Consider the following 25,614-nt stretch of genomic DNA (forward strand, 5'->3'; position numbering starts at 1 on the left):
TCTTCTAGAAGTTAGGCAATGTGTCGAAGATTGTGCAACTCTTAGATGGCCAAAATGGGGTGTAAACACTGTTTTTTAATGCATAATTTATTGTTTCCTTTTCACTATTTCAATCCTCTGAATTGGGATTTTTCCCCCTTTTTACCCCTGTCCTGTTTGCCAGATTACACATGGATAATTACTTTCCCAAATAATTTATTCATTAGTCATGTAGCCTGAGATCATTCAGTCAACTCCAACAGATCTTATTTCTTCAGAGTAGCAGAGAGTTCTTGTCCTCAATATTCATTTCCCTTCATTCCACAGAAATGGAATGGTTAGCCTGGAAAATAGTCACCCAGGATAAAGTTAATTCTTGTTATAGATGTGTTCCTTTGCCCCTTCTTTGTCACTTTCTCCATCTTGCTCCCTGGAGCAGAGATCCTCCCTTGGATAATGAAAATTAGGGCCTGCACCCAAGAAATGTCCCCAGGGTGGTGGGCTAGAAGGAGACTCCTGGGTCCCAAGGACTTTCTTTGCTCACTTCTTCACTTCCTGAAATGCCTTGCCCTTCTTAACATAGTTTAATCTCATTTCTCCCTTAAAGCTAAGCTCAATTTCTACTTCCTTAAGGAAGTAGTTTATAAGGTGGTGGATGGAGGTCTCCTTTCTACCTTCTTTCTTTTCCCTCCTACCTCTTCCTTCCTTCCTTTCTCTCTCTCTCTCTTTTCTTTCTTTCTTTCTCTCTCTCTCTTTTCTTTCTTTCTTTCTTTCTTTTTTTCTTTCTTTCTTTCCCAGAGTCAGATACATGTCTGGCCAGCTAAACAGAGGACACCTAGTCTTTAGCAAACCTTTCAGCAAGTTCAGCAAACACCTATAAGATGTTTAGCCTTATCCCCGCGCAATCTAATTACTGTACAGAGACCACAACCTGAGGGCAGGCCACTAAGAAGGACTCTTTTTTCTCTTCCCATCTCGAGTCTCCAGGGTTAAACCCCAACCCCGTCTGGCAAGAAACCTGACTATGTCAAAACACTGGCATTTGGGATGCCTGGGTGGCTCAGTCGGTTAAGCGTCTGCTTTCAGCTCAGGTCACGATCCTGGAGTCCTGGGATCGAGTCCCGAGTCGGGCTCTCTGCTCAGCAGGGAGCCTGATTCCCTCTCTCTCTCTCTCTGCCTGCCTCTCCATCTACTTGTGAGTTCTCTCTGTCAAATAAATAAATAAAATCTTAAAAAAAAAAAAAAGAGATAGAACGAGAACAGGGGAGTCACTCTGTATCTCCAATTCTAGAAGCAAACATTCCATATATTCTTTCAGAATGTGTGAACTTGACCTGTCTCCAAGTGGTAAGACTTTTTGGAGACAACTACAGTACCATCTCCTTTCTAGAATATGAGTATGATGTATCAGAGTCCTGGCTGGAAATAAAAAGTACACTCAATGGGTTTAACTGAGGAGTTTAAAAAGGGACTATTCCCAGTGGAAAGCCATAGGATAAGGGAGTAAAGGGCATGCAGTTCTTGGAGGTCATTTTTCTAAGACACAGAAAACAGGATGGAGAATAATAGACAATAGATCTGTGGTGAGGGGACAAACCCAGAATACCTAGCACAATGGAGCTGTAACTGTTCTCTCTTCCAAATCCCATAGCATTTACTGCTTATACTCTCATTTCAATTTCCAACAAACATTTCCTGGGTGCTTTGGGATGATATACAAATTAACCAAACATGGGGTCCCTTTAGAAGCTGAAATCTGGTGGACAAGCACTGGACACAGAATTCGCTATACTTTTGGTGGGTGCTGCATGTTTTCACGCTGCAGGTGCAGAGATGTGTTCAGGTCCTTTCTTATGATGTGAGTTTTGTTTCAGGTTCTGTATAAAACTAGAAGGTTGGTGCAGACACTGTGGCAAATTCTAGTGACGACCCAATGGGTTTTGCAAGAGTTGTCTCTGAACCAGGTGGTTGTGGCTCTTGGTTCCCTGCTCTTGTTCCTTTCCATTGTTGTAGCCCCACTCTCTCTGCTAACTGTTGACCTCTCTGTATGTTTCACTCTCAGATTGTATTGTCTGAGAGGATTAAATTGGGGCAGTTTGTCCCTCTCTGTCCCTATTAGAAAGGGTTCATCTATAAGCCACCTCCAAGGGTACCTATTTTTAATATGCTCCGTAATAGATGATAAGTTATGCCTGAATAGCCAGGTCATGTGACACAAGTATGGGAACTGTAATGAGTATCCATCATTCATGGCTGTTCAAAATTTTCTGAGCATTCTCTCCCCATAATTGTAGTTCTTCACGGAGGAAATCCTGCCTTCCCCATGTAGAACCGTTTCCCTTCCTCAGCTTTCCTTCTGGTTAGGGTGCAGACATGTGATATGGATTATGCTCATCAGATTTAAGACTTTCAGAATGGAGGGGAAGAGGGAGAATTAGAGTATATATTTTGCAGGTGCAGATCCTGGCAAAGATGCTATGGTTGGAGCTTGTGAGTGAACCAGAGAAACAGAAGAAAAGAGCATCTGTATCTGCTCTTACTCTATGTCCCAGTTCCAAACAGCCTTTTGTCTCTCTGAGGATGAGAACTTCATAGGAAGAAAAGAGAAGGCCATCAAGGCAGTTGTGGACATCTAATAGCCAAGGCAAACTTTATAAAATGTAAAAGGTCTCTTGTGCCTCTCCCATTGCCAAGGGATGACATGACTGAGCTTTTCTGCTGTCATGGGAGGAAGATGAGAGATGGATAGGGAGAGCTAGTGCACAGCTGGGTCCAATCTTCATCAGCTGATTCCCAGCTGACCCTTCGATACTTTGAGCTTGTCTAACCCAGCTCAGTCTACATCAGCTGACCCCAAAGCACATGAGCAAATCTAGGCAAAATCAGTAGCCCTGCCCAGATCAGCTGACCCCTAGGTAACCTTGAGACATGTGAACAAAGGCATCTGAGGTCAGCAGACCTACTCATTGCCTCCCTTTTAAAAAAAATCAGCCAATTCCCAACTGACTCACAGTTTAATTGTCAACAAGATTCAGCTGGACAAGGCCAGCATTCCCCACGCACCCGCTATGCTCAAGGACCAGGCTCTACGTTGAAGAGATGATCACATGGCCCAATACTCCTGCCACAGGGAGGAAAGCTCCATCCAGCACCCAACATCCCCTAAGATTCTCATTCTGAATAACAGCACCTTGAAGGGCCTCTGTGTTATCCAACATTTCACCACTATGTGCAGGAGTAGTTTGAATGTCATACATTCCTTGCTCACAGGTGGACTGCACAGTCTTGAAATGTGAAGACCTTGAAAATACCACTTGCTTCTTCCTTAGTTTTTAAAGGTAAAGTTAACAAAGTTAAGTTGAAACCCATTGTGGGTTCAGTAACCCCTATAGTATCCCTTCTCTCCCCCACCCACCCCTACCCACCCCCACTGCCACACACATGCAGAGGCCAATCAGGTATAAACCATGAGGGGAGCTGAGAATGGTTTTTAGTGACCTTTGTGGGCAGGACAAGGCCTCTAGGTTCTCAGAATTAAATATTTATTTAAGAAAGGGAGCATGATTGACCAGTGTCTTACGGTCTCCCTTCCCCACCTCCATTGAGGTCTGTGCCTGTTGCTAACAACTATTTGGTTCTGGGCTGTATGCTCACCAGTGTTCCCTGTCCTCCCAGCAGTGGCCTGGCATATTTTTTTCTTTAAATAAAATTTCATTTATTTATTTGAGAGTTAGACATAGTGACAGAGATAGCAAGAGAGAGAGCACAAGCAGGAAGGAGAGGAAGAAGCAGTCTCCCCGCCAAGCAGGAAGCCTGATTCAGGGCTCTATCCTAGGACCCTGGGATCATGACCTGAGCGGAAGGCAGAGGCTTAACTAACTGAGCCACCCAGGTGCCCCAGAGTCTCAGCATCCTGAAGGGGTCAAAGTAATAGCCATGATGCTCCATGTTATATTGGTCCTGGAGACACTGGCCAAGTGGTGGCAGCACAGACAGGAGACAGCAGATCAGACCCAGATCTTCATGGATTGTTGTGGGAAATGATGTATTTATATTCATAGTCATATTTTTAACTATTAAAATTTAACTTTAGGGGCACCTGGGTGGCTCAGTGGGTTAAAGTCTCTGCCTTCGGTTCAGGTCATGATCCCAGCGTCCTGGGATTGAGCCCTGCATTGGGCTCTCTGCTCAGCAGGGAGCCTGCTTCCCCCTCTCTCTCTGCCTGTCTCTCTGCCTGCTTGTGATCTCTGTCAAATGAATAGATAAAATCTTAAAAAAAAAAATAAAAGCTTACTTTAGATAAAGAAAAAGAATTGGCCACTGGAGTTTGTGCCCTTCTGTAGAAAGATAAACCAAGTTTTTGACAAGCTTAGCTTGGTTCAGTAAGAATAGAAAAGGCTACGTGCTGTATGATTTCAGCCACAGGACATTCTGGAAAAGGCAAAACTGTGGATACAATGACGAGATCAGTGATTGCTAGGGACTGGGGGGAGGGATGGATAGGTGGAGCACAGAGGATTTTAGAGCTATGTATTCTGTATATACTACAATGGTGGATACATGTTATTATACTTTGTCAAAACCCATAGAACGTATAACATCAAGAGTGAACCCTGAGTGAACTATGGACTCTGGGTGATAGGTCCATGGAAGTTTATCACTTGTAATAAATGTATCACTTTGGCGTTCCATGTTAATAATGAGGCTGTTGTATATGTGTGAGAGCATGGGCTATATAGGAGCTTTCTGTACTTTCTGTTTGATTTTGCTGTGAACCTAAAACTGATCTAGAAAACAAAGTTTATTAATTAAAAAAAATCTTTAAACTACAGAGAAGTTGCAAGTACAATGCAGATAACATTTGATCTTGAACTATTTAGGAGTAAGTTCTTTTTTTAAAAATTTTTATTTTTTATAAACATATAATATATTATTAGCCCCAGGGGTACAGGTCTGTGAATTGCCAGGTTTACACACTTCACAGCACTCACCATAGCACATACCTTCCCCAATGTCCATAACCCCACCCCCCTTCTCCTAACCCCCCTCCCCCCAGCAACCCTCAGTTTGTTTTGTGAGATTAAGAGTCACTTATGGTTTGTCTCCTTCCCAATCCCATCTTGTTTAATTTATTCTTTTCCTACCCCCTTAACCCCCCATGTTGCATCACCACTTCCTCATATCAGGGAGATCATATGATAGTTGTCTTTCTAGGAGCAAGTTCTTAACCTGTTGCCCCACACCCACAAATACTTAGGGGGTATATGGAGGACATTCTACTACATAATCCAGATATCACCTTCAAAATCAAGAAATTAACATTGATAATACTACCTACTCCTGAGACTCCATGAAATTTTATCATTTGTCCCTATAATATCCTTTATAATTCAGGAAAAGAAAAAAAAAAGGATTTAGAGGCCTTGACTCAACTTTGAAGGATGTCACATTTGAGGAAAAATAATCAGAAATATAAAAAATGGAGACCACTAAAAAGGGCTGAAAATTTCCATCTCTCTTCTTGGGCTTAAAATAAAGATTCTGAGAAAGGAACTAAATGAAGAAAAAACTGTTTAAAAGAAGTCAAGCTGGTGATTGACATTATAAGATTCATTCTTTAGAAGATGCATCAGAACACATAAGATTGCAAGTAGCTACAACCAAAACAGCCTTCAAAATACATGACAAGAGTGAAAATCAACTTTAGAAACACTAAAAGATGCGTTGAATAAGAGATCTGATATTTGGGGAAGCTTAAAACTGTACTCACAAAAACTCCTGAAGAACAGAAGGGAGAGTAACCAAATGAATCCAACAGAAAGAAAAAGTCAGAAAATGCTCAAGTGCACATGGGACAGGCGCTAAATCGTAAAGAACGTTGCAGCAAGCCTCTGGTGAGTATGTGCTGAAGATGGGACATGGGGCTGCCCTTCTTGGAGAAGAGAGCAGCGATGGTGGGAACTTGAATCTGGATATAGTGACTGCATTAGAAAATGACCACCTCCTAGAAGATGAATGAAAGGAGAAGATGAATGAAGAAATGAAATGAAACAGCTGAGTCAAATATTTATTTAAAATCTCTCAAGGAAAAAAAAAAACCCAAATGTCCACTAAATTAACTAAAGGGGATAATTAATGCATTGAAAGATCATGTTAGAAATCTCCAAATGAGTGTTTTGCATTTAGGGGGGAAAAAAAAAACTGAAAGGGAGAGGTCAGAGCTCTGGCAGAAATTTCTTCCTGAGTTGCATCAAGAAAATGAAATAAATTTTCACCAAATAACCAATGTGGAGAGAATTTACCCTGTGAAGATAGAGGAGAACCTTTTAAAACAGATGTGAAGATCACCCATGAGTATGGAGAGTGGAACACCTATAAAATAGAAACAAAAATTCTTCCAGAAAAATTCAAGAGAATTTCTGATTTACAAAACCTAGTTTACTTCCCCATGAAAGAAAGGCTCATACTAATGGTTGTTGAGAGCTCAGCTGGCAGAGATTAAACCTTGATAATATAAGAAGAGAAATATATGCATTGAGAAATTTTGGGGAAAATCCTTATGTTCCTTACATTCCAAATGAGGTGTTTGGAGAGGCCTGAGATCACTAGGGAATCCTTTTGATGACCAGATTCCTTAGGAAGAAGAACCATTTGTGATGTTGTGGAGATCCACGGTCCCAAGTTCTATATGGACTTGATGCCATTCTCATGGAGTCAGGATTCCAGAAAAAGGATCCTTCCATCAGATCAATTCCATCAACACAGATCCCTTAAAGGAGAAAGACAGAGCTTGTCCTCGTACTCCTCACACTGACAGAAGCTCAAGATCTTTTTTATTGTTGTTCAGTTATCTACCTGAACTGGGAGACTCTGACCCAGGTAATTTCTCTCTTATCCTCCTGTTAGGGGTGGGTTGTTGTAGAAGGGACAGAGGGAAATTCTTGTGAAGTAGGTTCCCCGCTTTTCCCCTTATTCTGGAAAGTGAGGCTGAAGGTTCTCAGGAATCCCTTCTACCCTCCTCCTAGGGACTTCTGACCCCAGGACATCTTCTGTTGGCAACAAGGCTAGACTCAGTCTCTTGTCCATGTAGCCTAAAAACAATGTGAATCACCTTCTGAAATGAACCTCCATTCCTTAACCCTACTTCTGAAGACCCAAGACTACAGCATGGTGCTTTTTTTCACTCAACTACAGTAAATCAGATTTTTTTTCTTTTAAGTGATTATACAGTGACTCAAATGGAAACTTGATAGGATTATAAATTCTTGGGATAATGTATGACAGTTATAGATTTTTTAAATGTGATCTTGAAAATTAGTTGCATAGTTAGTAGTCCAGTGTTTTTGTTTTTATTAATAAGTTCAGTAAAATAAATCAGAAACACATGATGTTTTATCTTCTAAAATAAACTTTTTGGGGGACACCTGGGTGACTCAGTTGGTTGGGCATCCAACTCTTGGTTTCAGTTCAGGTCATGATCTCAAGGTTGTGAGATCCCATCTGCCTAGGGCTCCCTGCTCAGTTTGAATCTGCTTGATTCTTGCCCCCCTCCCACTCCCTCCTCCTCTGCTCCTTTCCTGGCTTGTACATATGCTCTCACTCTCTCTCCCTTGCTCTCAAATACATAAATAAATAAAATCTTTAAAGAAAACAAAATAAACTTTTTCCCTCTTTTGGTTTTGTTGTTTACTTGATTAAACAGTAGCTTGAATGAAACTTAATAGGAGTATAATTCTTAGATAGCTTTTCTAAACACACACTACATAAGGTGCGAACCTTGTTGTGGCGCCTCTGAGGCTCCTTTGGTTAAGCCTCTGACTCTTGATTTCAGTTAAGGTCATGACCTCAGTGTTGTGAGATTGAGTGCCACATCTGGCTTGCACTAGGCAGGGAGTCTACTTAACAGTCTCTCTTTCCCCTTTCCTCTGCCCCTACCCCTCTAAAAAAAGGTGTGTATCTTGTTAGTAAACTATTTCCATCTTCTTTGATTTCTAGATAATGTATCATGTTTTGTGTTGCTAGTTAAGTGATTTTGAATTTTCGCTCATTTATCTTCTCTGCTATATGTTCAGTGATTATACAATTGCTCAGATATAAGCTCAGTAGGATTATAATTCAAAGGATAGTGTTTTTTAAATGTAGTTTATTTAAAAATGACTTTTACAAGTGAATTTTTTTCTTTCTCTTCTATTTCTAGAGGATATTAGGATAATATTTCAGCTGATGCTGTTTGAAAAGTCTCCCGTAACATGTACTCTTCTGACAGTGGTCACAACCAGAGACCAGCAATAAACTCAAAGTTTATTTCTATATACCGAACACTGAAGTTACTCTCGTTATAAGACTGATATGTCTAAGTAAATTTTTATTTCAAAAATGAGCTAATTTTAAGTATTATTAGTAAAGTAGAAAAAAATAATAATTCTATTTATGAGACTGATATTTTAAAATAAATTTTGGTTTTTAAGAACAGTGGAACAAGCGAAAGCTGATGAATGATAAACAAATCATTGATGTTAGTTTTTCCTTATATTCTCTGAGGAATTGAATCTGTGATGTGTAAAAAGACTAGGAATATAATGTATTGCTTTCTTACCCCTTCACTATAACTTCCTCACCCCAAAGGTGGTGCTGGAATGGGCACCCAGAAGCTCCTGAGAGCTGACTGCACACACCTCTTCCCATTAACTCCACATTAGCTAAACTTGGCTTTGGTGGGAGTATTTGAGCCACAACAAAGGCACACACACTAGCTAGTCAGAGCTCCAGGAGTAATCCAACCTCATCCCCAAGAGTCAGTTTACCGACATATCCCTGGCTCTAGGGCAGTAATTTTTAACCTTCCCTGTGCAACAAGATCACAAATGCCTCGGGTCCTCTTCCCAGAGACGACGATTCAGTGGGTCTGGGCTAGTACCTAGACATCCAACTGTTCAAAAGCTTTCTAAATAATTTTAATGTGTGCCAAGCTTCAGAACCACTGCCTGTAAATACTTTCAATCAGACTTTGATCTGTTTATTGTGGAAGAGACCTTTAGATGTTACCTTCATAGTGATTCAAGGAAAAATAAATCAACCTCATTAAGTTCTGAGTTCTTATCTTCTGGGGCTTCTCCCCCCCCAGGCAGTAAACAACAGTAAGTAAAAAAGATTATAGACTGTCTGGCACAGAGCTACAGGCATTTCATAGCTGGAAATCCCTCCTGAGTATATTTGGGTGTTACTAGCTCTTCTTGCCATGGGGTACTTAATAATGATCACAGAATGGTCTCTTTAGATTGGATGCTGCTTTTGACATAGGTCTCTGGCACTAACTCATTTGAAATAAGTGGCGGGACTTCTTTTTCTCATAAGATTTTTATATCTAGGCAAAATAAAATGTTTGAATTATTATTCAGCTTTTTGTTTAGAGCTTTGCTGAGTAAACAGAGAGGAACAACATATTTGAAATTTATATGAAGCATAGGGGTCAAGAATTGGGTACTTGATGTGGTGACCAAAGACAATGGCTTTGCCACAGCTCCATTAAAGACACATAATGGAATCATGTTGGTTTCTCTATATGTATGCCTTGGCTCCTAGCATTCTCCACTGCGGTGGGTCATTGAGTGGTACTGCTCTGTAACAGTTTAGCCATATATTTCTGTGCCTTCTTTGTGTACAGATCTGGAGGGTATGGAACCAACCACAAATTCATTAATGCAATTTAGTAATTTTCTAGAAGATTCACATCATTTATCTCAGACATCGGTGTGCCAAATTGCAGTCCAGTCCAGGATAAGGTCGAATGTGTTAACTTGGGCCATCAAGGTCTCTTGAGAGAACCTGTAAGTCATTTCATGTGAGCCTTTGGAAAGACCAGCAAGATCCATTCCAACAGCATCCCGGCCACAAAGACTAGTTCTAAAGAACTCATAAAAGGATCACAGAGCTGTGACTGTTGGAGAGTGTCATGTGCTTTAAATTAGTTTCACTTATTAAAGTTGACAAGTTTGGTCATTCAAATATCATTGCACTTGATGAAAAGGTAACTTTCCCTCTGAATGTTTTGACATAGTCACCAAACTCTTCTTAGAGATCATCTATTCTCTGATTCACTAAATCTTTAGCTTGGGTCCTTAAAGAGCTCACAAAGAAAGAAAGTAAGGTCTGTATATAAATCACATTAAAATATCTAAAGTGCGAGATGGCTGGCTGGTTCAGTAGGTGAAACTTTTTTTATTTTTTATTTTTTTAAGATATATTTATTTGAGAGAGAAACAGCAAGAGCAGGGGTAGGGGTTATGGGAGAGGGAGAAGAGTCTTTAAGCAGACTCCCCACTGAGCACAGAGCCAGCCAATGTGGGACTCATTCTCATGACTGAGATCACAACCTAAGCTGAAACCAAGAGTCAGATTTTTAACCAACTTTACCACCCAGGCACCCAAAGGAACATGTGACTTTTGATCTCGAGACTGTGAGTTCGAGCCCCATGTTGGGTGTAGAAATTACTTAAAAACAAAATCTTTAAAAAATAAAGTAGGGGTGCCTGGTGACTCACTGTTACGCATCTAACTTTGGCTCCAGTCATGATCTCAGGGTCCTGGAATGGAGCCCCTCTTCCGGCTCTGCATTCAGCGGGGAGTCCACTTGTCTCTCTCCTGCTACCGCTGCCCCTGTACAAGCTCTCTCTCAAATGAATAAAATCTTTAAAAATAAAATGTCAATTTAATAGCAAAAGTGCAGCAAAGTACCATGAGATGATATGCGATGGGGGTGAGTAATTCTGTTTACTTTTAGGGAAGAATATTACAATATTCTGATGATATTGTGGTAGGTGGATAACCTGTTTGTGTGGACTATGGTGTTCACCTCTTCTCTGGACAGCTTGATAGCTACCCATGTATAAGAACAAGCGTGGAAGCATAAAAAATGAAAATGACCAATTTCATTCATTTTATGGTTTGTGTAGCTTTTTGAAGGAAGCAAGCCTCAGCCGATAATTTTGGAGCTTGAAAAACATCTCTTTTTCTGTGATGTTCCAAAAGGGCTTCTATTATCAGAGCACAACTTCCTTCTCAAAGCAGGAGATTGGGAATCAGAAATGACAATAACATATGTAAAAACACAGTGAGGACATGTTTGAGATGTGTTTAGTGAACTTAACTGTTACCACACGTATGGATCACACGTGGGTTTTATTCATAGTGGAGGCTGAGAGCCTCGCTGAGCCTAGAAATGTAAAAAAAAAGGCAATGCACGCTGCCATGTGAAAGTAGCCTCTGAGTAGCAGAGAATGCAGGAAATGACTTAAGGGGAGAGGGCTCAGACCTGCACTCAGGATGCGGAGGCTTGAGTGGGAGTACGTGAGGATCAGGAGAGCCTCACCGAGAGGAGTCCGTGATCTTCAGCTAGTGATGCCTGTCAAAGTCAAGCTGTTTGCTAAGAAAGTCAAGATATATGGGAGGAGGAGGAGGCACAGAGAGGAGAGAAGGAACGCCTACAAAAGCTAGAGAGGTGTAGCAACAGCAAAAGCAACATATGGTAAAAGCCGTGGGAGCAATGAAGCCTTAAGGAGCTTGGAATCAGAGTGTGGAAATGCAGACTTTAGAGTAGCTCTGAACAAGGAGGAACAGTCAGATGCCCCTTCCTTTTACAGGGTCATCACTCTACCACCTTGAAGGCACACGCTGGCTTTGTTGAGGGGAGGGACATCAAGAAAAAGGACAAAACAGGTTTAATTTTTTTTTTTTTAAAGGAGAATTTATTTGAGAGAGAGCGAGCATGAGAGAGAGAGAGAGAGAGAGAGAGAAAGAGAGCATGAGTAGGGGGGAGGGGCAGAGGGAGAAGCAGGCTCTCCACTGAGCAGGGAGCACTCTGTGGAGCTTGATCCCAGGACCCTGGGATCATGACCTGAGCCAAAAGCAGCTACTTAACTGCCTAAACCACCAGGTGTCCCAATGTACTTTAACAATACATACATGTATTACTTTTCAGATCTTGCCGGAGGTGTCTTGCTGGAGGCACGCATACACACAAAAATTACACATAGCTCAGCAGTCTCAGAAGGCGGCAAGAGGGGAGGTGTGGTGAGATCAGTGGGATTCCGTTAGAGCAACAGTAAACTAGAGAGTGGAGGGACAGAAAGCATGCGGTGGGCATTCAAAAGAAGCCCAACCACTGTACACATTTCCAGGGAAAATCCAGTTTGAATACACTACTTAAATGATAAATGATTTTTGCAAGGAAATGCTGGTAACTGAGCTCTGTACTTTTTGATAAGCATCTTTGGTATTTCAGAGCAAGACTGGGCATGAAAAGCATAGCTATACTTGGTAGAAAATGTCAGCAAATCATAAAACTGCAGAAAAACTTACTGGCTTTCTTAAGAAACTCAATTCTGAGCAAAATCGATCCCCTGGACCAGGTTAGCAAAGCTGATATAGCTAGGTTATTTTAGCCTGGCTGTCTCTCCTCTGCTATAGCAGGAGCCTGTGAATTAGGTATATAGAACTTAGGAAGAATAAGGACAGACTGGCTAGTCCTAGGAAGACAAGCTCCCTCAAATTAAATTTCAGTGGTTGGAAAATGTCATTTTCTTAAAGATTTCAAGGTGTCATAAAAATTCTCTTCCTTTATTTAAATAATTCAAATATATTCATTGACAAAGATTTTGTTCCCACTGATTTTTATTTACTTCTGATATCATTAGTTTGATTACTCTGAGAGCATGGTAAAATAAAATTATTTTATAACAGACTATTGTAAAGCTTGTTCCCAAAGAAGTAGGTTAATGTCTTCACCTGCCCATTTTATTTCCTATACAGGCTCGCCAAATTTATATGTGTGTGCATGTATAGTGAATGATGTTTTCAGTTACTTTCCTATAAAATAAATGACTTAGATGGTTACAACATTGATTATCTTACATAACAAGGGGACTCAAGGGTAAGTCAGAGGTGCAGTGATGACCTCAAGGATGTGGGTTACTTATACCTTTCTGCTTGGCCATTCTCTTATGCTTTCTTCAGCTAACAACTCTCATGGTCCCCAGACAAACTGTAGTTCTAGACATTGCACACAGACATAATGACATCTAGCCACACAGAAGGGACTCTTTCTTTTTGTATGTTTCTCTGTCCCATTCTTGGTAAATATGGTTCTACTTAGGAAAGTAATGCATTGCAACAGAAAATGAGTATCTTCCTTTAATGGTAAGAAAAACCTTTCCAGAAGTAGATCAGTCGATTTCTCATTGCATTTTATTAGCTAGATTTGCATCACACCCCCATGTCTGAACCAATCCCTGAGAAGGAGATTGGGACCACACTGATTACCTTAAAGCAAGGTCTCTGAACCTTGGCACTATTGGCGTTTTGGAACAAATAATTCTTTGTTGTGGGGGACCAGCTGAACTGTATATTATGGGATATTGAGGAGCACCTCTGGTCTTTTCCTACTAGATCCAATAGCATTTCTCCTAAGATGTGACAATCAGCAATGTCTCCAGATGTTGCTGAATGTACCCTGGGAAAAAAAGTCATCAATCACCCTATTGAGAACTACTGGTTTAGGTCAATCATAATTCACTCCATGAGTCTGGGCTCTCTTCCCCTGAAGCACAGAGAAGGCCTGAGATCAGGATTCTGTTAACAAAGAAGAAAAAGGGAATTGTTATTTGAGAGGTAGTCAGTGGTCAGGGACACCCTACCCCACCCTTTTCCTTTCTTGCCATTTTTCAACAAACAGATCAAGGACTTATTGAAAATATGAAAGATAGAAGGATGAATTATCTGGTATTACCCAGAGAATGCTCGTTCCTGTCTAAATGCCAAGAGATAATACAAATATCCTTATAACCAATTGGTAATCTAGAAAATATAATCAAGGATAGTGTGTGTTGAAGCACCCAAATCGTGACTGGTAGGTTGGTTGGGTTCTATAGGTCTCTGACGTTCTTACTTTTGGTTCTGTTCTTGAAGCACTACCTTCGATTCTCCCTTAACTCAGGTCCTGTTTATGATGTGTAAGACTTTCTACTCTTGTAATTTTTGTCATCCACTGATGTTAAACACTTGCATCCTGAGTTAATTGTTTGGGGAGAAATAGTATGAATATTTTGATTAATTCAACAGCCATCTATTGAGTACCTTTTTTTTAAGATTTTATTTATTTGACAGACAGATCACAAGTAGGCAGAGAGGCAGGCAGAGAGAGGAAGGGAAGCAGGCTCCCCGCTGAGCAGAGAGCCTGATTCAGGGCTTGACGATCATAACCTGAGCCAAAGGCAGAGGCTTAACCCACTGAGCCACCCAGGCACCCCTAATAAGTACCTTTCATCAGGCATAAGCACTATGAAGGAAAGTGACAAAGCTGAAATACCATAGTTAGAAAGCTGAGGAAGCAACATCTCAGCCAAGAAAAGGGGGAGAATGGAGAGAGATTGAGGGAGGGGACATGTCTGATTATATAATGGGGTGTAGGAAGGAGTTCTGATTTTATGCTAAGGTCAGCCAGAAGAACTGATGGACTTGGGGATGCTGTGTGTGTGTGTGTGTGTGTGTGTGTGTGTGTGATGAATTGTTTTCCTTTTGCCTGTTGTGTTTTTGTACTTGGAATTTAGCAAAATTCTTGGCTAGGTTTAATTTCTTCTGTGTTATAATAATTTGTGGGATATGCAAACCTTCATTCTCTTTTTGTGATTTTTTCCCCCCTTTCTCTTTCTTAAGGCAGCATTGTTATTCCGCTTTCAATCTCCCAAGCAGAGTTTAGACCTCCTTGTTCTCTCAGAAGCCCCGCCCTCTAGCTTTAGACCTGATGTAGCTTTAGACCTGATGTTCCCACATGAGTGGCTTCAGGCTATAGGTCTATGGCCTTATCTGGATATAAGACTTTTGGTCTTACTCCACTGGCTACGGAGAGAACATCTCCTGGGGAAAATTTCACTAGGAAAACTCTTCTAGGAGCAGTGAAAATTTCACTAGGAAAACTCTATTTTTTTCTGCCCCACTTTCAAAAACGTCTTCTAGCTCTCATAACTGCTGGAATTAAACCATTCTTAATATAGATCACTGCTGTCCTTGCAGAAAATTAGTTCTAGGATTTAAAAGAGATCATTGAACCATTACTTATTGAGTAACTTCTGTCAGACACTGGGCTTAGCATTAGAATACGGTAATGAATAAAGTCCAGTCTCCATTCTTTTGAAGCTGCCCGCCTGCAGGGGATTATAATAATAATTATTTAAAAAATAGTGTAAATTGTGTAACACAATTTTTGAAAGGATGGCTAGGGACATCCTGGTTTGAAGAGGCTCTACCCACTTCCTCATGTCACCCCAAAGGAAAATAAAATCTAAGGAAAAATTAGACTTGATAGGGACATGATTCCCCAGCTTACCTCCTTCTTTCCCTCAAGACCCTCCTGAATATAAATTCCAGTGTTTCCAGTGCTCTGTGGAGACTTCAAGCCAATACCTAAGATTGTGTCAGGGCTAAGCAATTGCAGAGAGAGGAGAAGAACCTTCTAGGCTGAGGGACTAGCAGGCCCAAAGTCCTCGAGATGGAACAGAGATTGCCTGATTTGATAGAGTTAACAAAATGCTTTCATTGTCTCTTGCTGAACTGCATGACTTGGATTCTACGGACTACATGGAGTTTAAATAGAGGAGCATCTAGAATATACTGTTTATGTATAGATTTCTAGTAAAAAGTCAAACGTTAAGAAGGGACTTGGAATCCCTTATGGCCGGGTATCAAATCTACCCACGTGTTAATTATGATGATCAGAATACGAAGAGTTTGGCGGGGGAATTGCCTCTTTTATATGCTTCAGGAAGTGGGATACACAGAAATTGCTGTGGACCATAGGGTTGGTGTTATAGAAACCGTCATCTGAAATGTCAAGGGTGCTGAAAACAAGGAGAGCTTCTAAGGGCAATAGTACAGGGGGAGGAGAACTTGGGACCTTGACTGGGTTTTGCCATGGCATTTCACTGGAGGAGACTGTCAGTCACCACCCTGCATTTCTTTTACTTCCTTTCATAAGCATGCAGGGCATCATAAAGTAAGCTATTTTAAAGGACTTTTTTGGAGAAATTAAAATTATTTAAAAAATTATCTGTGTATCTATCAATACGTCTCCCCCTCAGCTCCGCCCCATAAAGAGTCTCTTGGTTTTTAGCTTTTATCAGATTTTCATGGGGCCACAGACCCCCCCCCAAAAAAAGGATAAGTAATAGGGTTTTCTGATTTCAATATTCAACTTTATGTATATCTCTCACAATCTACAACTCAATTGTGAGATACATTCATCTGTTGGCAGTTTGCTGCCTTTGTTCTTCTGTTTTTCCTTAGTTGTTCTTCAGTATATCATGAATGAAGTCATCTCTCATGACTGAGTAGCCTCTGCCCAGCTTCCCGGTACCACCTCCATGCCTCATACATGCATATGGGCTCAGAGCTTTAAGCATGCTCCAGTGACTTTTCCTTAGGCCTGTTTAAGTGCATGCCTTAACTTGGTGAACTTGAAAGCACTTTCCCTTTTTTTTCTTTTTTTTGACAGAGAGCGAGGGAGAGAGAATGGGAGTAGGGGGAAGGGGTAGGGTAGAGGAAGAGACGGAGAGAGAGAATCTTAAGCAAGTTGCATGCCTAGCATGGAACCCGACACTGGGCTTGATCTCACGACCCTGAAGCCATGACCTGAGCTGAAATCAAGGGTCAGATGCCTAACCACTGAGCCACCCAGACAACCTTCTTTTTTCTAATTTAAACTTCATAATAATACAGTTAAGTAGGTAGGGAAAGTGACCTAGTTCTATAGTGAAGATGGACCTAGAAGCAAAGTCTAATGGAGTCTGTCTCTGGCTTTCTTTTTTACTGCAGTGGAGGCTGTAGATTTGGTTAAGGATGAAGAGTTTGGGGGAATGGAGGGAGATGAGATGGTGTTTTTCTTTTAGAGGTAAGAGTGAGCTTGTTAAGGAATGGGTGGAAGGTTCTGAGTTTTATTTTGTTTTGTTTTTTGTTTTGTTTTTTATCTGAGCAGAGAGGAATAATGAAACCAAATAAAACCAAATAATGAAACCAAAAACAACGAAACCAAATGGGGCTACAAACAGCCCCATTTGATTTAATATGTTTGATGGCTTGAGATAATTGTTTTAATCATTGCTAGAATAAACAAAGTTGTATAAAACATATATTTAGGACTTTTCTGCCACTCTGCCATCTCAGGCCAACTTCATCTTGTTCCTCTTTCAGCTTCTTATCACTCACTGTGGCCTCACCGTGCCACACTGTTGCCTTTTTTGGGGAGCTCCCTTAGGAGAGTGTATCATAGGGTCTGTCACCTGATGGACTGCACTGGCTCTGGTAGCTGTGTTTTTGGGGATCATTCCCACTGTGTAAATGGAGAAAGAGAATCAAGGGAGCAACTAGCCTAAAATGGTTTCACTGCCCTCTCACTTAATCTTATTTCCCCCAAACTAGTCCTATACGAAGTGTGGCCCACTGGCCAGCTTTAGGATGAGTCTGTGATAAGAACAGAAATTAAGGGGGTGCCGGGTGGCTCAGTGGGTTAAAGCCTCTGCCTTTGGCTCAGGTCATGATCCCAAGGTCCTGGGATCGAGCCCCGCATTCGGGCTATCTGCTCAGTCGGGAGCCTGCTTCCCTTCCTCTCTCTGCCTGCCTTTCTGCCTACTTGTCATACCTGTCTGTCAAACAAATAAATAAATAAAATCTTAAAAAAAAAAAAAAAAAAGAACAGAAATTAAGAATGGGTGCCTGGATGGCTCAGTCAGTTAAATGTCTGACTCTTGATCTCAGCTCAGGTCTTGATCTCAGGGTTTCGAGTTCCAGCCCCATGTTGAGCTCCATGCTAGTTATGGACATACTGAAAAAACAACAACAATAACAACAAAACTTTGAAGAACAGAAATGGAAAATAAGTTTTAGAAATTTTACTGGCAATTTGACAGAGTAATTTTCCATGTGCTGAGTTTAATAATAAAGAATTTGGGCTTTTATTTTGTCTTTTTTAATTTTCATTTTTTAGTAGTTTTATTATATTTTCAAAACAGCTCACAGTGTATTAAGAAAAAAAGCAAACTGGTTATTAACCACAGACAGTTTGAGAAATTAGACCACAGAGTCTCTAATAGGACTTTTGAAAATGAAGGTGTGCTCTCCACATACAAACCATTGTCATTTTAGTTTGATGATCTCTCTGTAATGCTTTGTCATTTCATTGTTTTTAACTCATCTGAAATTCCCCCAAACAGTACAGTGACATGGTGAAAATGCTGGAGTCTTTACTAAATTTGGCTCTATGCCACCTACAATCCTGGGCAAATGGTTTAAGTTTTCCAACCCTGGCCTCCTCATCTGTAATATGAAACCTCAGAGAGGTGTTTTTCAGATTAAACAAAAGAATGTATGTAATACACAGAATAGTATGGATCAAACATTGTCAATGCAATAAATGTTGGGTATTAATTAGCTGTAGTAAATACTATTATAAAGTGGTGATCATACTTATCTACCATCATGAGAAAAGTACAGATTAACATATTATAATTACTCATTAAACATGAAACCATATCAAGTACAAGATCTTTTTTGGAATGAGGATATAATCTTTGTCCTCTAGCAGCTTAGAGTGCTGTGAAGTGTGTAAACCTGGCGATTCACAGACCTGTACCCCTGGGGATAAAAATATATGTTTATAAAAAATAAAAAAAAAAGAATCTAACAGATCTAACAAAAATTGAAGGAAATCAATTTTTTTGATTCCTCCAAGGAAGCAAAATGTTTAAACAGGACAGTATTTGCGATGAGCCTGAAAGGATGGATTTACATTTTAGAACTTTGAATCAAATATAACACAGAGGGCGCCTGGGTGGCTCAGTGGGTTAAGCCGCTGCCTTCAGCTCAGGTCAAATATAACACAGAGTAGTTTCAAATGATCATGATATATTAAGCTAATACTGATCGGATATTAAATCAGACATTAAGTTTGATGTCAATATGTACAGTATGATTCCTTCCCAATTTTTAAAAAAATTATTTGTACAGGGATGCCTGGGTGGCTCAGTGGGTTGGGCCTCTGCCTTCGGCTTGGGTCACGATCTCAGGGTCTTGGGATTGAGTCCTGCGTGGGGCTCTTTGCTGGGTCGGGAGCCTGCTTCCCCTCTCTCTGCCTGTCTCTCTGCCTACCTGTGTTCTCTGTCAAATAAATAAATAAAAATCTTAAAAAAATTATTTTACAGATAAAGGCCTAGGTGAAGAAATTAAATGATTATTTCTTGGAGGTGAGATTATGGGAAAATATTTGTTTTCTTTATTCTCTTAAAAAATTTTTTGGTACTTAAGGATTTTTTTTAAAGATTTTTATTTATTTGTCAGAGAGAGAGAGAGAGAGAGCACACAAGCAGGCAGAGTGGTAGGCAAAGGCAGAGAGAGAAGCACTCGCCCTGCCAAGCAAGGAGCCTGATGCAGTACTAGATCCCAGGACCCTGAGATCATGACCTGAACCAAAGGCGGTGGCTTAACCCACTGAGCCATGCAGGTGTCCTGATATTTAAGATTTTATACATATGTATTTTATCAGAGTAGTTTTATAATTGGACGAAACTACTTTTTTATTTTTTATTTCATATTTTACAAAACTACTTTTTAAAGGGCTGGCTCAAATCAAAGCCGCTAGTTTAAGTATAACTTGGTACAACCTTTAAAAAATCATTTTTTAAGTAACTATAAATGTATGGATAAACTTTTACCTAATGATTCCATTTCTGACATTAGTCTTAAAAAATCTACATTTATGAATGTCTTGTGATTTCTTTGTAATGGCAAAGAGAGGGGAATAAGTTATGTCCAAGAATAGAGAATTCAGTAAATTTTTCATGTCCAATTAATTTTATTCAGCTGTTAAAATGCTTATGAGGCTTACATAAAATATGAAAAACACTTATACATGTGAAAAAAGAGGACCCCCCAAATTGTGTGCACTTTATGATAACATTGTAAAATAAATACACACAGGACAAAAAGTCTAAGAGAAGATACACCAGATGCTGAGAGTGGCCATGTTTATATGAAAGGAATTTTTCTTTATTGTCTTCATGTTCTTTTTGTGTGTGTGTGTGTGTTTTGTTGTTGTTCTCATGTTCTACTATGCAGTTAAAATTATTTTTACAATGAAGGCAATGATCATTTTTAAAAAAATGATTTTATTTATTTGACAGACAGAGATCACAAGTAGGCAGAGAGGCAGGCAGAGAGAGAGGGGGGAAGCAGGCTCGCAGCCGAGCAAAGAGCCCTATGCGGGGCTCAATCCCAGGACCCTGGATCATAACCTGAGCTGAAGGCAGAGGCTTTAATCCACTGAGCTAACCAGGCATCCCAAGGAAATGATCATTTTAAAGCCTGGATATAAAAAGTTTCCTCACTGGCACTCTGATTTGAAAGTACTAAATTAATTTATTATTACCTATTCTATATATTCCTTTATAATTTCGTGAGCTTCTACAGACCACATTTTGAGGTTGTCAATCTCAAAAGTTTATCTATGTGCGGTAGTCCTGCCATGATGAAATCCAGCCTTCCAAGCTGGTAGCAGAACTAAAATTGGAACCCGAGTCTACGAGGATATCTAATAGCACTTAGTACCATTTGTAGCTCCAGATCCACCCATGAGTTCTAATAAACTGGTCCTGGCTGCAGACTGAACACTGGCCATTGCTACCTTTCTGACTCGCCAGCGGGTTTGATTCCTTTCGCTACAGCACGTCCCCGAGCTTTCGCTCTTCTCCACCACTTGGGGGCCCGCAGTACTTCACCGTTTTTAAGTCCCTCAGTCTTTCTGTCCCCAGCGTCCGAAGTACCGCAGAATGCCCGGCAGGAGTCGCTGCAACCCTCCCCCGGTACGGAGGCCCCTCCCCTGGCCAACCGTCGATTGGGCCGGCGCGTGACGTCACGCCGTTTTAGCCAAACAAATGGGTTTCGGGGCGAGCGTTGGGCTCTGCCGCGCCGTGCTGGGCGCTCGGTCCGCCTCAGCGGTGGGGAGCGAGCCAGGCCTGCAGCTGCCGCCGCCGCATCGGGGTGTGCAGCCCCGGGCCAGGCCCCGGCCGGGGCAGGAGCGCAGGTGGGTTGGGGCCGCGGTGGGGCGTGGCGTGAGGGCAGCGCGGTCGGGGTCCTGCGGCGGCGGCCACGGTGGCCGCTCCCCGCCCCCTCCCGCCTGCCTGCGCTCCTGGGGCGCGGGGCGGGTGGGGGCGGGGGCGCCGCCCGCGGGTCCCGGGCTCGCGGCGCGCTCGGGCGCGTCTGGGGCAGGGGCCGAGCGGCCCGCGCCTTCTCCCGGGCCGGCCTCAGCCAGCGCTCTGGCCGGGCGCTGAACGCCCCCACGGGCCACGGAAGGTCGAGCGGGCCGGCGGGCGACAGCCGGGTCCCCGGTCCAGGCTGAAGCCCCGGAGATCACGGATAGGCCGTGAGGAGGCGCTGGACCTGCTCTCTCAACCTCCGTGACCCGTGGCGGGTGAGAAAGTCGGGCTCTGGGTGGGGGTCGCGTCGCCCGGTCGCGCCCGCCTGGGCTAGCCACCCTGTCGGTTCCGCCCCGGCGCAGGTGAGCTGACGCCTGCCCTTAACCTTCCCCCGGGATTGGGCCGGACGGGGGCTCGGGAGCTTCTCTGGCCTCGGAGCAGGCGCGAGTCGACTGCGGGTCGGCCCCAGTCAGCCATGAGGTCATAGTGCTCTGGGTCCTCGTGTCTGTGACGTCAGAGGTTTCCAAGAGATGGGCTGTGATGTCACAGCAGGCCCGGGCTTGGACCTTGGCGCGCGGAAGGGCGGGGAAGACCGGGAGGGGAGAAGAAGGAAGTTCAGTCTTCTGTCGACGCCTGGAATCGCCGTGGATTTGAATCAAAAGTGGTTCGATACCAACATTTCATAGTTGTAATAGTTGTCAAGTTCTTTAACATCATTTCAAGCAAGTATTGTTGGTACAGTTCAATATAAGACACATTTGAGGGGCACCTGGGTGGCTCAGTGGGTTAAGCCACTGCCTTCGGCTCAGGTCATGATCTCAGGGTCCTGGGATCGAGTCCCGCATCGGGCTCTCTGCTCAGCAGGGAGCCTGCTTCCCTCTCTCTCTCTCTGCCTGCCTCTCCGACTACTTGTGATTTCTCTCTGTCAAATAAATAAATAAAATCTTTAAAAAAAAAAAAAAAGACACATTTGATATAGAAAAATCTAAGTCCGGAGGTTGGGGGGCGGGGGTTGAGTGTGCAACTGCCTTTCAGAAAGCTGAACTTAGAGTTTGATGGTTTGTGATTGGAATTGCTTTAAAAATGGAACCAGTTGGAGTGCTGATAATTCAGTTCGCCTCTCTCTCTTTAGCTTGGAATTATATCCGGTATCTGCTTGTTTGCATTTTTGTTAGAGTGGCTGGGAAAAGTGGGAGCAGATCCTAAATGAACTTTTTCTGTTGCGGAGGAGCCGGGAGGGAGATTTGATTAATCCAGTATTATTTTTAAGTAGCCATTACCTGATGATTTAATTGATTAAGTTGGGTTTGTCCTGTGCTATCATGGATAATTGAGGGTTTCCTATGGTTTTAACTCAACAAGCCGTTTTCTTGCTTTCCTACTAACACTGGGCTATGACAATAACATATCCCAGGATGGCTTGTCTGGACAAGTAACTAAAATTTTGTGTTTATTGCTTTCAAATATGAAACTAACAATTTCATTAAAGTTCCTTGTCTGTGAATACTGTGAGTCGCTTGCCATTACTAACCCTTTTCAGGTATTTCAACATATCAATATAATTTTTTCCTCTCTGTAGGATCATTTAAATAGAATCTAGTTTGAAAGGTAGTTGCCTTAAAATTGAAACATAATTACAATTTAGGGTCGTTAGCAGGAAGTTTGGGTAGGAGTCCTCAGTCCTTCCTTGTTGACTTTGACTTGAAGTGGTAGTTTTTCGTTGCTAATACTTCCTCTTCTCCATTTGCTCTTTAAAAGTGATCGATAAGAGATTGTCTCTATGTATTTTGCACCAGCATGCTGGTGGAAGTTATGCTGTGTCCATTGACACAGGAAATGAAAGCAAAAATTTACCCTCATTAATTACTGTTGGATTTGACTGAAAGTTCACCAAAGAAGGCTTTCTTTCTTTCTTTTTTTTTTAAGATTTTATTTATTTGACAGAGATCATAAGTAGGCAGAGAGGCAGGCAGAGAGAGAGGAGGAAGATGCGGGGCTTGATCCCAGGACCCTGAGATCATGATCTGAGCTGAAGGCAGAGGCTTTAACTGACTGAGACACCCAAGCGCCCCGAAGGCTTTCTTTTAAATCTCATTTTGATCCTCACTCACTATACCTTGGAAATTTGACAGCATTGTGTGTACCACTGAAAGTTATTTTTTTCTTTTAAGAAATTAGGAATTATATGTTAATATGTTGTTTGAAGGCTCTGAAGACAAAATTTGAGTGTTTGGATCCTCATAACTGATAGTTACAGAGTTAAGGCAAAACTGCTGATAGTGAGGGCTTTAGTCAGCCTACTCCAAGAGGAAAGGATCATGGCAAGATACTATGTAATGAAATTGAAGGAGGTTCAGAAGGACACTTGCTTGTGTCTTTTCCAAATAACCTTTCTGGGGCAGGCTATGCGGCTCTGTGTAAATTAAATGTACTTGTGTATATGGGAAGGGATGAAAGTCCAACTAAATGTGAGTTGAAAGACATATAAATGATGATAATAAAATAACCACTCCCTGGCAGTGCTTTTTTCCCCTCTATTGTGTTTAGTAGTTATGAATTTTTTTTTCCCTAATGGAAAATGAGATAATAGGTGGAGAATAATGTCTTTAGTGTATTCTGATGTGACTGAGGAACAATAACAGGTTTTTAAAAGCCAACTTATGTATACAGTTTTATAACTACTTAACGAGCCATAATTCTTCTGAAACATTTTTTTACAGCTTGTTTCCATCTTTGGCAGGATGTCTAGGAAGTAGCTTTTACTTCTTATAAATGGGAATTTATTTGAAATTGGGTTTATTATTATTTTAAAATGTTTCATTATCATATTTGGTTACTGCATTTGAAAGGACTAAATCATTCATTAGTGTCTATGGCATCTTTCAGACAGGTAAAGCAAATATGAGGAATGAAAGTGCTGTATTTTTTGAAATTTCCAAGTTCTTTGGAAATTCTATTAATTTAAATTCCTGTGCAAAATTTCTTTTTTCCTATGCAAAATTTTTACATTATTTTCTAAACTTAAATTTATGCTCAGTTTAATTTGGACAGTTTGGTTAATCTAGTAATCTAGTAATCTTGTTTTAATATTTGTTGGGGGAGAACATACTAATAGTTAGAGACATGATTTCGTGTTACCTTCCAAAATTTGCAGCTGTTTAGAACCAGATACTTGAGGGATGCTACTATGGTATAATGAATGCCTTCCTTGTTAAGTCATGTGTGACAAAGGCAAAATTCAGTAAATGCATAATCTACAGTCCTTTGGAAACAACAACAAGACAGAGCAAATTAACTCCAAATGCATTTAAGTTACTGGAAATTGAATTCCTGCCATTCTTTGTCTTTGTATAATTGAACTTCTCTTTAGGTGATGTTTATGGTATTTTGAAGCTGATGAATGTATTGTATTATCTAGGAGAGTACTAATGATTAAAATGTAGGTGTCTCTTAACATTAGCTGAAAGAGTTTATCAACCTGTCATTTCCAACTCCATCTTCTAGTTAGCTCTCTCCACAGAGGAAACTCCAGATCTTCTCCTTTTAAATATTCAGCTTCAGAATCCTAGCACATACATTTCCCACCCTCAGGACAATGTGGGTACAAATATGAAACTAAGCATTAATATGTGAGATTAAATATTATCATGAGGCGTGGGTTTCATTCATCTAACAGACATTTTTTGAGTACCTCTGTACCAGGTACTTAGCCAGGGACTGTGACATGCCATTTTGTCCTTGCTGCAAGGGTTCTTGACCTTGTTTTAATATTCCTTTGCCATGGAGGGCCATGGGTTTGAGGAGCCAGAATTGGGCCAAGAAGGTGAACCATTAACGTTATGCTAGGTTGGCCAAAGGTCTCATCTAAAGGTCAGTCTAAGGAGGTATTTAGGGGGTGGCTGGGTGGCTCAGTTGTTAAGCATCTGCCTTCAACTGAGGTCATGATCCCAGGGTTCTAGGATCTAGCCCCGCATAGGGCTCCCTGCTCCGCAGGAAGCCTGTTTTTCCCTCTCCCATTACCCCTGCTTGTGTTCCCTCTCTCGCTGTGTCTCCCCCTCTGTCAAATAAAATCTTTAAAAAAAAAAAAAGGTTTTTAGAAACTCAGGTGAAAAGAATGGGAACAGATTGTCATACAGGCAAAGGGTCTAGATGCCACGGATTTTGATTATTCTAAAATGAACGGAACTTAGTGAGTGAGCACTTTGTTTCAGTGAAGAACGAGCACTCAAGGCCAGAACTAGTCTGTGTAGGCAGTCTAAAATTAGAGCTAGAGTGAAAGGGTAGAATCCAGACTTCCCACTCTGAAGCATGCATATATGTTTTCTTTATTCTCTAAGGTTGTTCCTTTGTCTTTTGTTTTCATTCCTGTCCTTGACAAAACTGCAAAATATATGAGCATCTC

General features: G+C 41.4%; 1 protein-coding gene across 4 annotated transcripts in view; it reads left to right on the forward strand.

Moving 5' to 3' along the window:
* The window catches only part of FBXO34 (F-box protein 34), a 134,311-nt gene that overhangs the window by 29,530 nt on the left and 79,167 nt on the right, over nt 1–25,614 (forward strand). Inside the window, exon 1 of one of the 4 annotated variants that reach the window (XM_059182160.1) lies at nt 20,959–21,100. The exons of 1 other annotated variant lie outside the window; for it this stretch is intronic. The gene's annotated coding sequence lies outside the window, so the exon portion shown is untranslated. Of the gene's footprint in view, nt 1–20,958; nt 21,101–21,378; nt 21,575–21,925; nt 21,948–25,614 lie in introns of those variants that run through there. 2 more of the 4 variants (XM_059182164.1, XM_059182163.1) reach the window with 2 other exon arrangements.

The sequence above is a fragment of the Mustela lutreola genome, chromosome 7 (assembly GCF_030435805.1).
Source record: "Mustela lutreola isolate mMusLut2 chromosome 7, mMusLut2.pri, whole genome shotgun sequence".
Lineage (NCBI taxonomy): Eukaryota > Metazoa > Chordata > Mammalia > Carnivora > Mustelidae > Mustela > Mustela lutreola.